Genomic DNA, 12,326 nt, shown 5'->3' on the forward strand with positions numbered 1-12,326 from the left:
CATCCCGCCCATCAGCATAACAAGGCTCCCAGTTCTCCATGGCCTGTCCTGCCTTTCTGGATTTTACACTTTTTTCAGATGGCCCTTTTGACCGGGGGGAAGTGAGACTTCATTGTAGTGCAGATTTCCTTTGCAAGCTTGCTTGGTTGGCCAAAAAGTGCGTATGCGTTTTTTCCTGAATATATTCAGGAAAAAACGCATACGCCCTTTTTGGCCAAGTGCATCATTGTGGACGTTCTGCCTCTTTTCCTATGCTTTCAATGCAATTCCAGTCTACCTCCTCAAATCGGTTTCCTGCAATTCTGCCCCGCTTTCAAGTCCTCTTGGCAGCCTTACTTCAGTCTATTTTTGGACGATAGCTGTCATTTATAACTCTGCAGGTTTGTGAATTACAGTGCCCCTGAGCTCCTTTCTTCAACTCGCTTTCTTGTGACCTGGCCGCAACACCGCAGGATGGCTTCAGGCCCTAATCTGGTTCCGGCACGGCACGCTGAGCCTTTGGTTAATTCCTCTTCCTGGTGGGAAATGAGAGTTAAATTTGCCCGTCCAGACACCTCCAGCTAGTCTCTCATTGGTTCTCGCTATTCCTGTTCATTTCCGCAGAAATTGCAAACTGGGCCAAACAGGAGGTTAAAGGGACTTACTCTCCAAGTGGGGAGAGTGTTAGTAAAGCGTCTGGAATGTTGCACCCGAGTACCAGGGGACGAAAACTGAGACATATTTGAACACGTCTCCCGTTCACATGGTTGATCATACTCTGGGTTCCACATGCATGTTTTAGCTGAAGGAAGAATACCTTAAACCTGGAGAGTTAAGACCCGTGTAATGGGTACCATGCAATATGACTTAAAAGGGTCTTCATTTGCTCACCGAACCTCTCCAATCCTATCACTGCTGCGTTTATGCCCCTGTACACATGCTTGATTCTCTTTCGGAGACATAGCAATCCATAGGTTTTAAGATACTTACTAGTCAGGTACATTCTTAGGCGTTTAATATGGGGTTTTGAGTCCATTTCGTTGAGCAAGGAGTAGCTCTTGTCTATTCCATATTTGGCTTAAGGAACTTTATCTGTGCTCATTTCAATCTCTGGTTTTATGCAGCACCCCAACTCACCTTTCCCCTTAAGCAAGCATAAGTTGGTTTTCTAAATTTGAGACCCTGTTCTGTTTTGGAATGCAGTTCCTGTGTAGCCAAGTTTACATTCCGTGTATTAGTGATATCTTATGATGTTTCTTTTTCTGTGTGACTTATTTCAGTTAGAATCATCATACCTGAATCCACTCATTATGCTGCTACGGGCCTGATGACATAGATTTCATTGCTGAGTGATACTGCATTGTACGTAAGTACCACAAGTTCTTTATCCATTTTTCACTTTCTGTGATATTGAACTTGTACGGTAAACGAGGTTCTTGTAAACGGAGGTGTACCAAACTTTGGGGTGACTGTGTCTTTTTGATTTTAATTTCCCTAAGCTATAGGACCATAAGTGGAAGTGCCCTAGGCTCTGATGCTTTGTTTTTTAGATGTTTCAGGAAACACCATACACTTCTCCCCAGTGGTTGTTGGCAATTTACATCCCGCCCATCAGCATAACAAGGCTCCCAGTTCTCCATGGCCTGTCCTGCCTTTCTGGAGTTTACACTTTTTTCAGATGGCCCTTTTGACCGGGGGGAAGTGAGACTTCATTGTAGTGCAGATTTCCTTTGCAAGTTTGCTTGGTTGGCCAAAAAGGGCGTATGCGTTTTTTCCTGAATATATTCAGGAAAAAACGCATACGCCCTTTTTGGCCAAGTGCATCATTGTGGACGTTCTGCCTCTTTTCCTATGCCTTCAATGCAATTCCAGTCTACCTCCTGAAATCGGTTTCTTGCAATTCTGCCCCGCTTTCAAGTCCTCTTGGCAGCCTTACTTCAGTCTATTTTTGGACGATAGCTGTCATTTATAACTCTGCAGGTTTGTGAATTACAGTGCCCCTGAGCTCCTTTCTTCAACTCGCTTTCTTGTGACCTGGCCGCAACACCGCAGGATGTCTACAGGCCCTAATCTTGTTCCGGCACGGCACGCTGAGCCTTTGGTTAATTCCTCTTCCTGGTGGGAAATGAGAGTTAAATTTGCCCATCCAGACACCTCCAGCTAGTCTCTCATTGGTTCTCGCTATTCCTGTTCATCTTCCACAGAAATTGCAAACTGGGCCAAACAGGAGGTTAAAGGGACTGACTCTCCAAGTGGGGAGAGTGTTAGTAAAGCGTCTGGAATGTTGAACCCGAGTACCAGGGTACGAAAACTGAGACATATTTGAACACGTCTCCCGATCACATGGTTGATCATAATCTAGATTCCACATGCATGTTTTAGCTGAAGGAACAATACCTTAAACCTGGAGAGTTGAGACCCGTGGAATGGGTACCATGCAATATGACTTCAAAGGGTCTTCATTTGCTCACGAACCCCTCCAATCCTATCACTGCTGCATTTATGCCCATGTACACATGCTTGATTCTCTTTCGGAGACATAGCAATCCATAGGTTTTAAGATACTTACTAGTCAGGTACATTCTTAGGCGTTTAATATGCGGTGTTGAGTCCATTTCGTTGAGCAAGGAGTAGCTCTTGTCTATTCCATATTTGGCTTAAGGAACTTTATCTGTGCTCATTTCAATCTCTGGTTTTATGCAGCACCCCAACTCACCTTTCCCCTTAAGCAAGCATAAGTTGGTTTTCTAAATTTGAGACCCTGTTCTGTTCTGTAATTCAGTTCCTGTGTAGCCAAGTTTACATTCCGTGTATTACTGATATCTTATGATGTTTCTTTTTCTGTGTGACTTATTTCAGTTAGAATCATCATACCTGAATCCACTCATTGTGATGCTAAGGGCCTGATGACACAGATTTCATTGCTGAGTGATATTGCTTTGTAAGTAAATACCACAACTTCTTTATCCATTTTTCACTTTCTTCGATGTTGAACTTGTACTGTAAACGAGGTTCTTGTAAACAGAGCCGTTCCAAACTTTGGGGTGGCTGTGTCTTTTTGATTTTAATTTCCCTAAGCTATAGGACCATAAGTGGAAGTGCCCTAGGTTCTGTTGCTTTGTTTTTTAGATGTTTCAGGAAACACCATACACTTCTCCCAAGTGGTTGTTGGCAATTTACATCCCGCCCATCAGCATAACAAGGCTCCCAGTTCTCCATGGCCTGTCCTGCCTTTCTGGATTTTACACTTTTTTCAGATGGCCCTTTTGACCGGGGGGAAGTGAGACTTCATTGTAGTGCAGATTTCCTTTGCAAGCTTGCTTGGTTGGCCAAAAAGGGCGTATGCGTTTTTTCCTGAATATATTCAGGAAAAAACGCATACGCCCTTTTTGGCCAAGTGCATCATTGTGGACGTTCTGCCTCTTTTCCTATGCTTTCAATGCAATTCCAGTCTACCTCCTGAAATCGGTTTCCTGCAATTCTGCCCCGCTTTCAAGTCCTCTTGGCAGCCTTACTTCAGTCTATTTTTGGACGATAGCTGTCATTTATAACTCTGCAGGTTTGTGAATTACAGTGCCCCTGAGCTCCTTTCTTCAACTCGCTTTCTTGTGACCTGGCCGCAACACCGCAGGATGGCTTCAGGCCCTAATCTGGTTCCGGCACGGCACGCTGAGCCTTTGGTTAATTCCTCTTCCTGGTGGGAAATGAGAGTTAAATTTGCCCGTCCAGACACCTCCAGCTAGTCTCTCATTGGTTCTCGCTATTCCTGTTCATTTCCGCAGAAATTGCAAACTGGGCCAAACAGGAGGTTAAAGGGACTGACTCTCCAAGTGGGGAGAGTGTTAGTAAAGCGTCTGGAATGTTGAACCCGAGTACCAGGGTACGAAAACTGAGACATATTTGAACACGTCTCCCGATCACATGGTTGATCATAATCTAGGTTCCACATGCATGTTTTAGCTGAAGGAACAATACCTTAAACCTGGAGAGTTGAGACCCGTGGAATGGGTACCATGCAATATGACTTCAAAGGGTCTTCATTTGCTCACGAACCTCTCCAATCCTATCACTGCTGCGTTTATGCCCCTGTACACATGCTTGATTCTCTTTCGGAGACATAGCAATCCATAGGTTTTAAGATACTTACGAGTCAGGTACATTCTTAGGCGTTTAATATGGGGTTTTGTGTCCATTTCGTTGAGCAAGGAGTAGCTCTTGTGTATTCCATATTTGGCTTAAGGAACTTTATCTGTGCTCATTTCAATCTCTGGTTTTATGCAGCACCCCAACTCACCTTTCCCCTTAAGCAAGCATAAGTTGGTTTTCTAAATTTGAGACCCTGTTCTGTTCTGTAATTCAGTTCCTGTGTAGCCAAGTTTCCATTCCGTGTATTACTGATATCTTATGATGTTTCTTTTTCTGTGTGACTTATTTCAGTTAGAATCATCATACCTGAATCCACTCATTGTGCTGCTAAGGGCCTGATGACACAGATTTCATTGCTGAGTGATATTGCTTTGTAAGTAAATACCACAACTTCTTTATCCATTTTTCACTTTCTGCGATGTTGAACTTGTACTGTAAACGAGTTTCTTGTAAACAGAGCCGTTCCAAACTTTGGGGTGGCTGTGTCTTTTTGATTTTAATTTCCCTAAGCTATAGGACCATAAGTGGAAGTGCCCTAGGTTCTGTTGCTTTGTTTTTTAGATGTTTCAGGAAACACCATACACTTCTCCCAAGTGGTTGTTGGCAATTTACATTCCGCCCATCAGCATAACAAGGCTCCCAGTTCTCCATGGCCTGTCCTGCCTTTCTGGATTTTACACTTTTTTCAGATGGCCCTTTTGACCGGGGGGAAGTGAGACTTCATTGTAGTGCAGATTTCCTTTGCAAGCTTGCTTGGTTGGCCAAAAAGGGCGTATGCGTTTTTTCCTGAATATATTCAGGAAAAAACGCATACGCCCTTTTTGGCCAAGTGCATCATTGTGGACGTTCTGCCTCTTTTCCTATGCTTTCAATGCAATTCCAGTCTACCTCCTGAAATCGGTTTCCTGCAATTCTGCCCCGCTTTCAAGTCCTCTTGGCAGCCTTACTTCAGTCTATTTTTGGACGATAGCTGTCATTTATAACTCTGCAGGTTTGTGAATTACAGTGCCCCTGAGCTCCTTTCTTCAACTCGCTTTCTTGTGACCTGGCCGCAACACCGCAGGATGGCTTCAGGCCCTAATCTGGTTCTGGCACGGCACGCTGAGCCTTTGGTTAATTCCTCTTCCTGGTGGGAAATGAGAGTTATATTTGCCCATCCAGACACCTCCAGCTAGTCTCTCATTGGTTCTCGCTATTCCTGTTCTTCTTCCACAGAAATTGCAAACTGGGCCAAACAGGAGGTTAAAGGGACTGACTCTCCAAGTGGGGAGAGTGTTAGTAAAGCGTCTGGAATGTTGCACCCGAGTACCAGGGTACGAAAACTGAGACATATTTGAACACGTCTCCCGATCACATGGTTGATCATACTCTAGGTTCCACATGCATGTTTTAGATGAAGGAAGAATACCTTAAACCTGGAGAGTTGAGACCCGTGGAATGGGTACCATGCAATATGACTTCAAAGGGTCTTCATTTGCTCACGAACCTCTCCAATCCTATCACTGCTGCGTTTATGCCCCTGTACACATGCTTGATTCTCTTTCGGAGACATAGCAATCCATAGGTTTTAAGATACTTACTAGTCAGGTGCATTCTTAGGCGTTTAATATGGGGTTTTGTGTCCATTTCGTTGAGCAAGGAGTAGCTCTTGTGTATTCCATATTTGGCTTAAGGAACTTTATCTGTGCTCATTTCAATCTCTGGTTTTATGCAGCACCCCAACTCACCTTTCACCTTAAGCAAGCATAAGTTGGTTTTCTAAATTTGAGACCCTGTTCTGTTTTGGAATGCAGTTCATGTGTAGCCAAGTTTACATTCCGTGTATTACTGATATCTTATGATGTTTCTTTTTCTGTGTGACTTATTTCAGTTACAATCATCATACCTGAATCCACTCATTGTGCTGCTAAGGGCCTGATGACATAGATTTCATTGCTGAGTGATATTGCTTTGTAGGTGAATACCACAACTTCTTTATCCATTTTTCACTTTCTGCGATGTTGAACTTGTACTGTAAACGAGGTTCTTGTAAACAGAGCCGTTCCAAACTTTGGGGTGGCTGTGTCTTTTTGATTTTAATTTCCCTAAGCTATAGGACCATAAGTGGAAGTGCCCTAGGCTCTGTTGCTTTGTTTTTTAGATGTTTCAGGAAACACCATACACTTCTCCCGAGTGTCTGTTGGCAATTTACATCCCGCCCATCAGCATAACAAGGCTCCCAGTTCTCCATGGCCTGTTCTGCCTTTCTGGATTTTACACTTTTTTCAGATGGCCCTTTTGACCTGGGGAAAGTGAGAATTCATTGTAGTGCAGATTTCCTTTGCAAGCTTGCTTGGTTGGCCAAAAAGGGCTTATGCGTTTTTTCCTGAATATATTCAGGAAAAAACGCATACGCCCTTTTTGGCCAAGTGCATCATTGTGGACGTTCTGCCTCTTTTCCTATGCTTTCAATGCAATTCCAGTCTACCTCCTGAAATCGGTTTCCTGCAATTCTGCCCCGCTTTCAAGTCCTCTTGGCAGCCTTACTTCAGTCTATTTTTGGACGATAGCTGTCATTTATAACTCTGCAGGTTTGTGAATTACAGTGCCCCTGAGCTCCTTTCTTTAACTCGCTTTCTTGTGACCTGGCCGCAACACCGCAGGATGGCTTCAGGCCCTAATCTGGATCCGGCACGGCACGCTGAGCCTTTGGTTAATTCCTCTTCCTGGTGGGAAATGAGAGTAAAATTTGCCCGTCCAGATACCTCCAGCTAGCCTCTCATTGGTTCTCGCTATTCCTGTTCATCTTCCGCAGAAATTGCAAACTGGGCCAAACAGGAGGTTAAAGGGACTGACTCTCCAAGTCGGGAGAGTGTTAGTAAAGCGTCTGGAATGTTGCACCCGAGTACCAGGGTACGAAAACTGAGACATATTTGAACACGTCTCCCCATCACATGGTTGATCATACTTGGGTTCCACATGCATGTTTTAGCTGAAAGAAGAATACCTAAAACCTGGGTAGTTGAAACCCGTGGAATGGGTACCATGCAATATGACTTCAAAGGGTCTTCATTTGCTCACCGAACCTCTCCAATCCTATCACTGCTGCGTTTATGCCCCTGTACACATGCTTGATTCTCTTTCGGAGACATAGCAATCCATAGGTTTTAAGATACTTACTAGTCAGGTACATTCTTAGGCGTTTAATATGCGGTGTTGAGTCCATTTCGTTGAGCAAGGAGTAGCTCTTGTCTATTCCATATTTGGCTTAAGGAACTTTATCTGTGCTCATTTCAATCTCTGGTTTTATGCAGCACCCCAACTCACCTTTCCCCTTAAGCAAGCATAAGTTGGTTTTCGAAATTTGAGACCCTGTTCTGTTCTGTAATTCAGTTCCTGTGTAGCCAAGTTTACATTCCGTGTATTACTGATATCTTATGATGTTTCTTTTTCTGTGTGACTTATTTCAGTTAGAATCATCATACCTGAATCCACTCATTGTGCTGCTAAGGGCCTGATGACACAGATTTCATTGCTGAGTGATATTGCTTTTTAAGTAAATACCACAACTTCTTTATCCATTTTTCACTTTCTGCGATGTTGAACTTGTACTGTAAACGAGGTTCTTGTAAACAGAGCCGTTCCAAACTTTGGGGTGGCTGTGTCTTTTTGATTTTAAATTCCCTAAGCTATAGGACCATAAGTGGAAGTGCCCTAGGCTATGTTGCTTTGTTTTTTAGATGTTTCAGGAAACACCATACACTTCTCCCGAGTGGTTGTTGGCAATTTACATCCCGCCCATCAGCATAACAAGGCTCCCAGTTCTCCATGGCCTGTTCTGCCTTTCTGGATTTTACACTTTTTTCAGATGGCCCTTTTGACCAGGGGGAAGTGAGACTTCATTGTAGTGCAGATTACCTTTGCAAGCTTGCTTGGTTGGCCAAAAAGGGCGTATGCGTTTTTTCCTGAATATATTCAGGAAAAAACGCATACGCCCTTTTTGGCCAAGTGCATCATTGTGGACGTTCTGCCTCTTTTCCTATGCTTTCAATGCAATTCCAGTCTACCTCCTGAAATCGGTTTCCTGCAATTCTGCCCCGTTTTCAAGTCCTCTTGGCAGCCTTACTTCAGTCTATTTTTGGACGATAGCTGTCATTTATAACTCTGCAGGTTTGTGAATTACAGTGCCCCTGAGCTCCTTTCTTCAACTCGCTTTCTTGTGACCTGGCCGCAACACCGCAGGATGGCTTCAGGCCCTAATCTGGATCCGGCACGGCACGCTGAGCCTTTGGTTAATTCCTCTTCCTGGTGGGAAATGAGAGTAAAATTTGCCCGTCCAGATACCTCCAGCTAGCCTCTCATTGGTTCTCGCTATTCCTGTTCATCTTCCGCAGAAATTGCAAACTGGGCCAAACAGGAGGTTAAAGGGACTGACTCTCCAAGTCGGGAGAGTGTTAGTAAAGCGTCTGGAATGTTGCACCCGAGTACCAGGGTACGAAAACTGAGACATATTTGAACACGTCTCTCCATCACATGGTTGATCATAATCTAGGTTCCACATGCATGTTTTAGCTGAAGGAAGAATACCTTAAAACTGGGTAGTTGAAACCCGTGGAATGGGTACCATGCAATATGACTTCAAAGGGTCTTCATTTGCTCACCGAACCTCTCCAATCCTATCACTGCTGCGTTTATGCCCCTGTACACATGCTTGATTCTCTTTCGGAGACATAGCAATCCATAGGTTTTAAGATACTTACTAGTCAGGTACATTCTTAGGCGTTTAATATGCGGTGTTGAGTCCATTTCGTTGAGCAAGGAGTAGCTCTTGTCTATTCCATATTTGGCTTAAGGAACTTTATCTGTGCTCATTTCAATCTCTGGTTTTATGCAGCACCCCAACTCACCTTTCCCCTTAAGCAAGCATAAGTTGGTTTTCTAAATTTGAGACCCTGTTCTGTTCTGTAATTCAGTTCCTGTGTAGCCAAGTTTACATTCCGTGTATTACTGATATCTTATGATGTTTCTTTTTCTGTGTGACTTATTTCAGTTACAATCATCATACCTGAATCCACTCATTGTGCTGCTAAGGGCCTGATGACATAGATTTCATTGCTGAGTGATATTGCTTTGTAGGTGAATACCACAACTTCTTTATCCATTTTTCACTTTCTGCGATGTTGAACTTGTACTGTAAACGAGGTTCTTGTAAACAGAGCCGTTCCAAACTTTGGGGTGGCTGTGTCTTTTTGATTTTAATTTCCCTAAGCTATAGGACCATAAGTGGAAGTGCCCTAGGCTCTGTTGCTTTGTTTCTTAGATGTTTCAGGAAACACCATACACTTCTCCCGAGTGTCTGTTGGCAATTTACATCCCGCCCATCAGCATAACAAGGCTCCCAGTTCTCAATGGCCTGTCCTGCCTTTCTGGATTTTACACTTTTTTCAGATGGCCCTTTTGACCGGGGGGAAGTGAGAATTCATTGTAGTGCAGATTTCCTTTGCAAGCTTGCTTGGTTGGCCAAAAAGGGCTTATGCGTTTTTTCCTGAATATATTCAGGAAAAAACGCATACGCCCTTTTTGGCCAAGTGCATCATTGTGGCCGTTCTGCCTCTTTTCCTATGCTTTCAATGCAATTCCAGTCTACCTCCTGAAATCGGTTTCCTGCAATTCTGCCCCGCTTTCAAGTCCTCTTGGCAGCCTTACTTCAGTCTATTTTTGGACGATAGCTGTCATTTATAACTCTGCAGGTTTGTGAATTACAGTGCCCCTGAGCTCCTTTCTTCAACTCGCTTTCTTGTGACCTGGCCGCAACACCGCAGGATGGCTTCAGGCCCTAATCTGGTTCCGGCCCGGCATGCTGAGCCTTTGGTTAATTCCTCTTCCTGGTGGGAAATGAGAGTTAAATTTGCCCGTCCAGACACCTGCAGCTAGCCTCTCATTGGTTCTCGCTATTCCTGTTCATCTTCCGCAGAAATTGCAAACTGGGCCAAACAGGAGGTTAAAGGCGCTGACTCTCCAAGTGGGGAGAGTGTTAGTAAAGCGTCTGGAATGTTGCACCCGAGTACCAGGGTACGAAAACTGAGACATATTTGAACACGTCTCTCGATCACATGGTTGATCATACTCTGGGTTCCACATGCATGTTTTAGCTGAAGGAAGAATACCTAAAACCTGGGTAGTTGAAACCCGTGGAATGGGTACCATGCAATATGACTTCAAAGGGTCTTCATTTGCTCACCGAACCTCTCCAATCCTATCACTGCTGCGTTTATGCCCCTGTACACATGCTTGATTCTCTTTCGGAGACATAGCAATCTATAGGTTTTAAGATACTTACTAGTCAGGTACATTCTTAGGCGTTTAATATGCGGTGTTGAGTCCATTTCGTTGAGCAAGGAGTAGCTCTTGTCTATTCCATATTTGGCTTAAGGAACTTTATCTGTGCTCATTTCAATCTCTGGTTTTATGCAGCACCCCAACTCACCTTTACCCTTAAGCAAGCATAAGTTGGTTTTCTAAATTTGAGACCCTGTTCTGTTCTGTAATTCAGTTCCTGTGTAGCCAAGTTTACATTCCGTGTATTACTGATATCTTATGATGTTTCTTTTTCTGTGTGACTTATTTCAGTTAGAATCATCATACCTGAATCCACTCATTGTGCTGCTAAGGGCCTGATGACACAGATTTCATTGCTGAGTGATATTGCTTTGTAAGTAAATACCACATCTTTTTTATCCATTTTTCACTTTCTGTGATATTGAACTTGTACGGTAAATGAGGTTCTTGTAAACGGAGGCGTCCCAAACTTTGGGGTGGCTGTGTCTTTTTGATTTTAATTTCCCTAAGCTATAGGACCATAAGTGGAAGTGCCCTAGGCTCTGTTGCTTTGTTTTTTAGATGTTTCAGGAAACACCATACACTTCTCCCGAGTGTCTGTTGGCAATTTACATCCCGCCCATCAGCATAACAAGGCTCCCAGTTCTCCATGGCCTGTTCTGCCTTTCTGGATTTTACACTTTTTTCAGATGGCCCTTTTGACCTGGGGAAAGTGAGAATTCATTGTAGTGCAGACTTCCTTTGCAAGCTTGCTTGGTTGGCCAAAAAGGGCTTATGCGTTTTTTCCTGAATATATTCAGGAAAAAACGCATACGCCCTTTTTGGCCAAGTGCATCATTGTGGACGTTCTGCCTCTTTTCCTATGCTTTCAATGCAATTCCAGTCTACCTCCTGAAATCGGTTTCCTGCAATTCTGCCCCGCTTTCAAGTCCTCTTGGCAGCCTTACTTCAGTCTATTTTTGGACGATAGCTGTCATTTATAACTCTGCAGGTTTGTGAATTACAGTGCCCCTGAGCTCCTTTCTTCAACTCGCTTTCTTGTGACCTGGCCGCAACACCGCAGGATGGCTTCAGGCCCTAATCTGGTTCCGGCCCGGCATGCTGAGCCTTTGGTTAATTCCTCTTCCTGGTGGGAAATGAGAGTTAAATTTGCCCGTCCAGACACCTCCAGCTAGCCTCTCATTGGTTCTCGCTATTCCTGTTCATCTTCCGCAGAAATTGCAAACTGGGCCAAACAGGAGGTTAAAGGCGCTGACTCTCCAAGTGGGGAGAGTGTTAGTAAAGCGTCTGGAATGTTGCACCCGAGTACCAGGGTACGAAAACTGAGACATATTTGAACACGTCTCCCGATCACATGGTTGATCATACTCTGGGTTCCACATGCATGTTTTAGCTGAAGGAAGAATACCTAAAACCTGGGTAGTTGAAACCCGTGGAATGGGTACCATGCAATATGACTTCAAACGGTCTTCATTTGCTCACCGAACCTCTCCAATCCTATCACTGCTGCGTTTATGCCCCTGTACACATGCTTGATTCTCTTTCGGAGACATAGCAATCTATAGGTTTTAAGATACTTACTAGTCAGGTACATTCTTAGGCGTTTAATATGCGGTGTTGAGTCCATTTCGTTGAGCAAGGAGTAGCTCTTGTCTATTCCATATTTGGCTTAAGGAACTTTATCTGTGCTCATTTCAATCTCTGGTTTTATGCAGCACCCCAACTCACCTTTACCCTTAAGCAAGCATAAGTTGGTTTTCTAAATTTGAGACCCTGTTCTGTTCTGTAATTCAGTTCCTGTGTAGCCAAGTTTACATTCCGTGTATTACTGATATCTTATGATGTTTCTTTTTCTGTGTGACTTATTTCAGTTAGAATCATCA

The 12,326-nt window shown here is 43.8% G+C and overlaps 1 long non-coding RNA gene across 6 annotated transcripts in view; it reads left to right on the forward strand.

Annotated features, from left to right (window-relative positions):
* Positions 1–12,326, forward strand: part of LOC307181353 — an 881,369-nt gene that overhangs the window by 720,118 nt on the left and 148,925 nt on the right. For all 6 annotated transcript variants that reach the window (XR_013826529.1, XR_013826530.1, XR_013826531.1 and 3 more), the window contains one exon: positions 7,575–7,660. This is a non-coding gene — a long non-coding RNA (uncharacterized lncRNA). The remainder of the gene's footprint in view (positions 1–7,574; positions 7,661–12,326) is intronic.

Source organism: Stenella coeruleoalba, assembly GCF_951394435.1.
Source record: "Stenella coeruleoalba genome assembly, contig: scaffold_48, whole genome shotgun sequence".
In the NCBI taxonomy this organism is placed as follows: domain Eukaryota; kingdom Metazoa; phylum Chordata; class Mammalia; order Artiodactyla; family Delphinidae; genus Stenella; species Stenella coeruleoalba.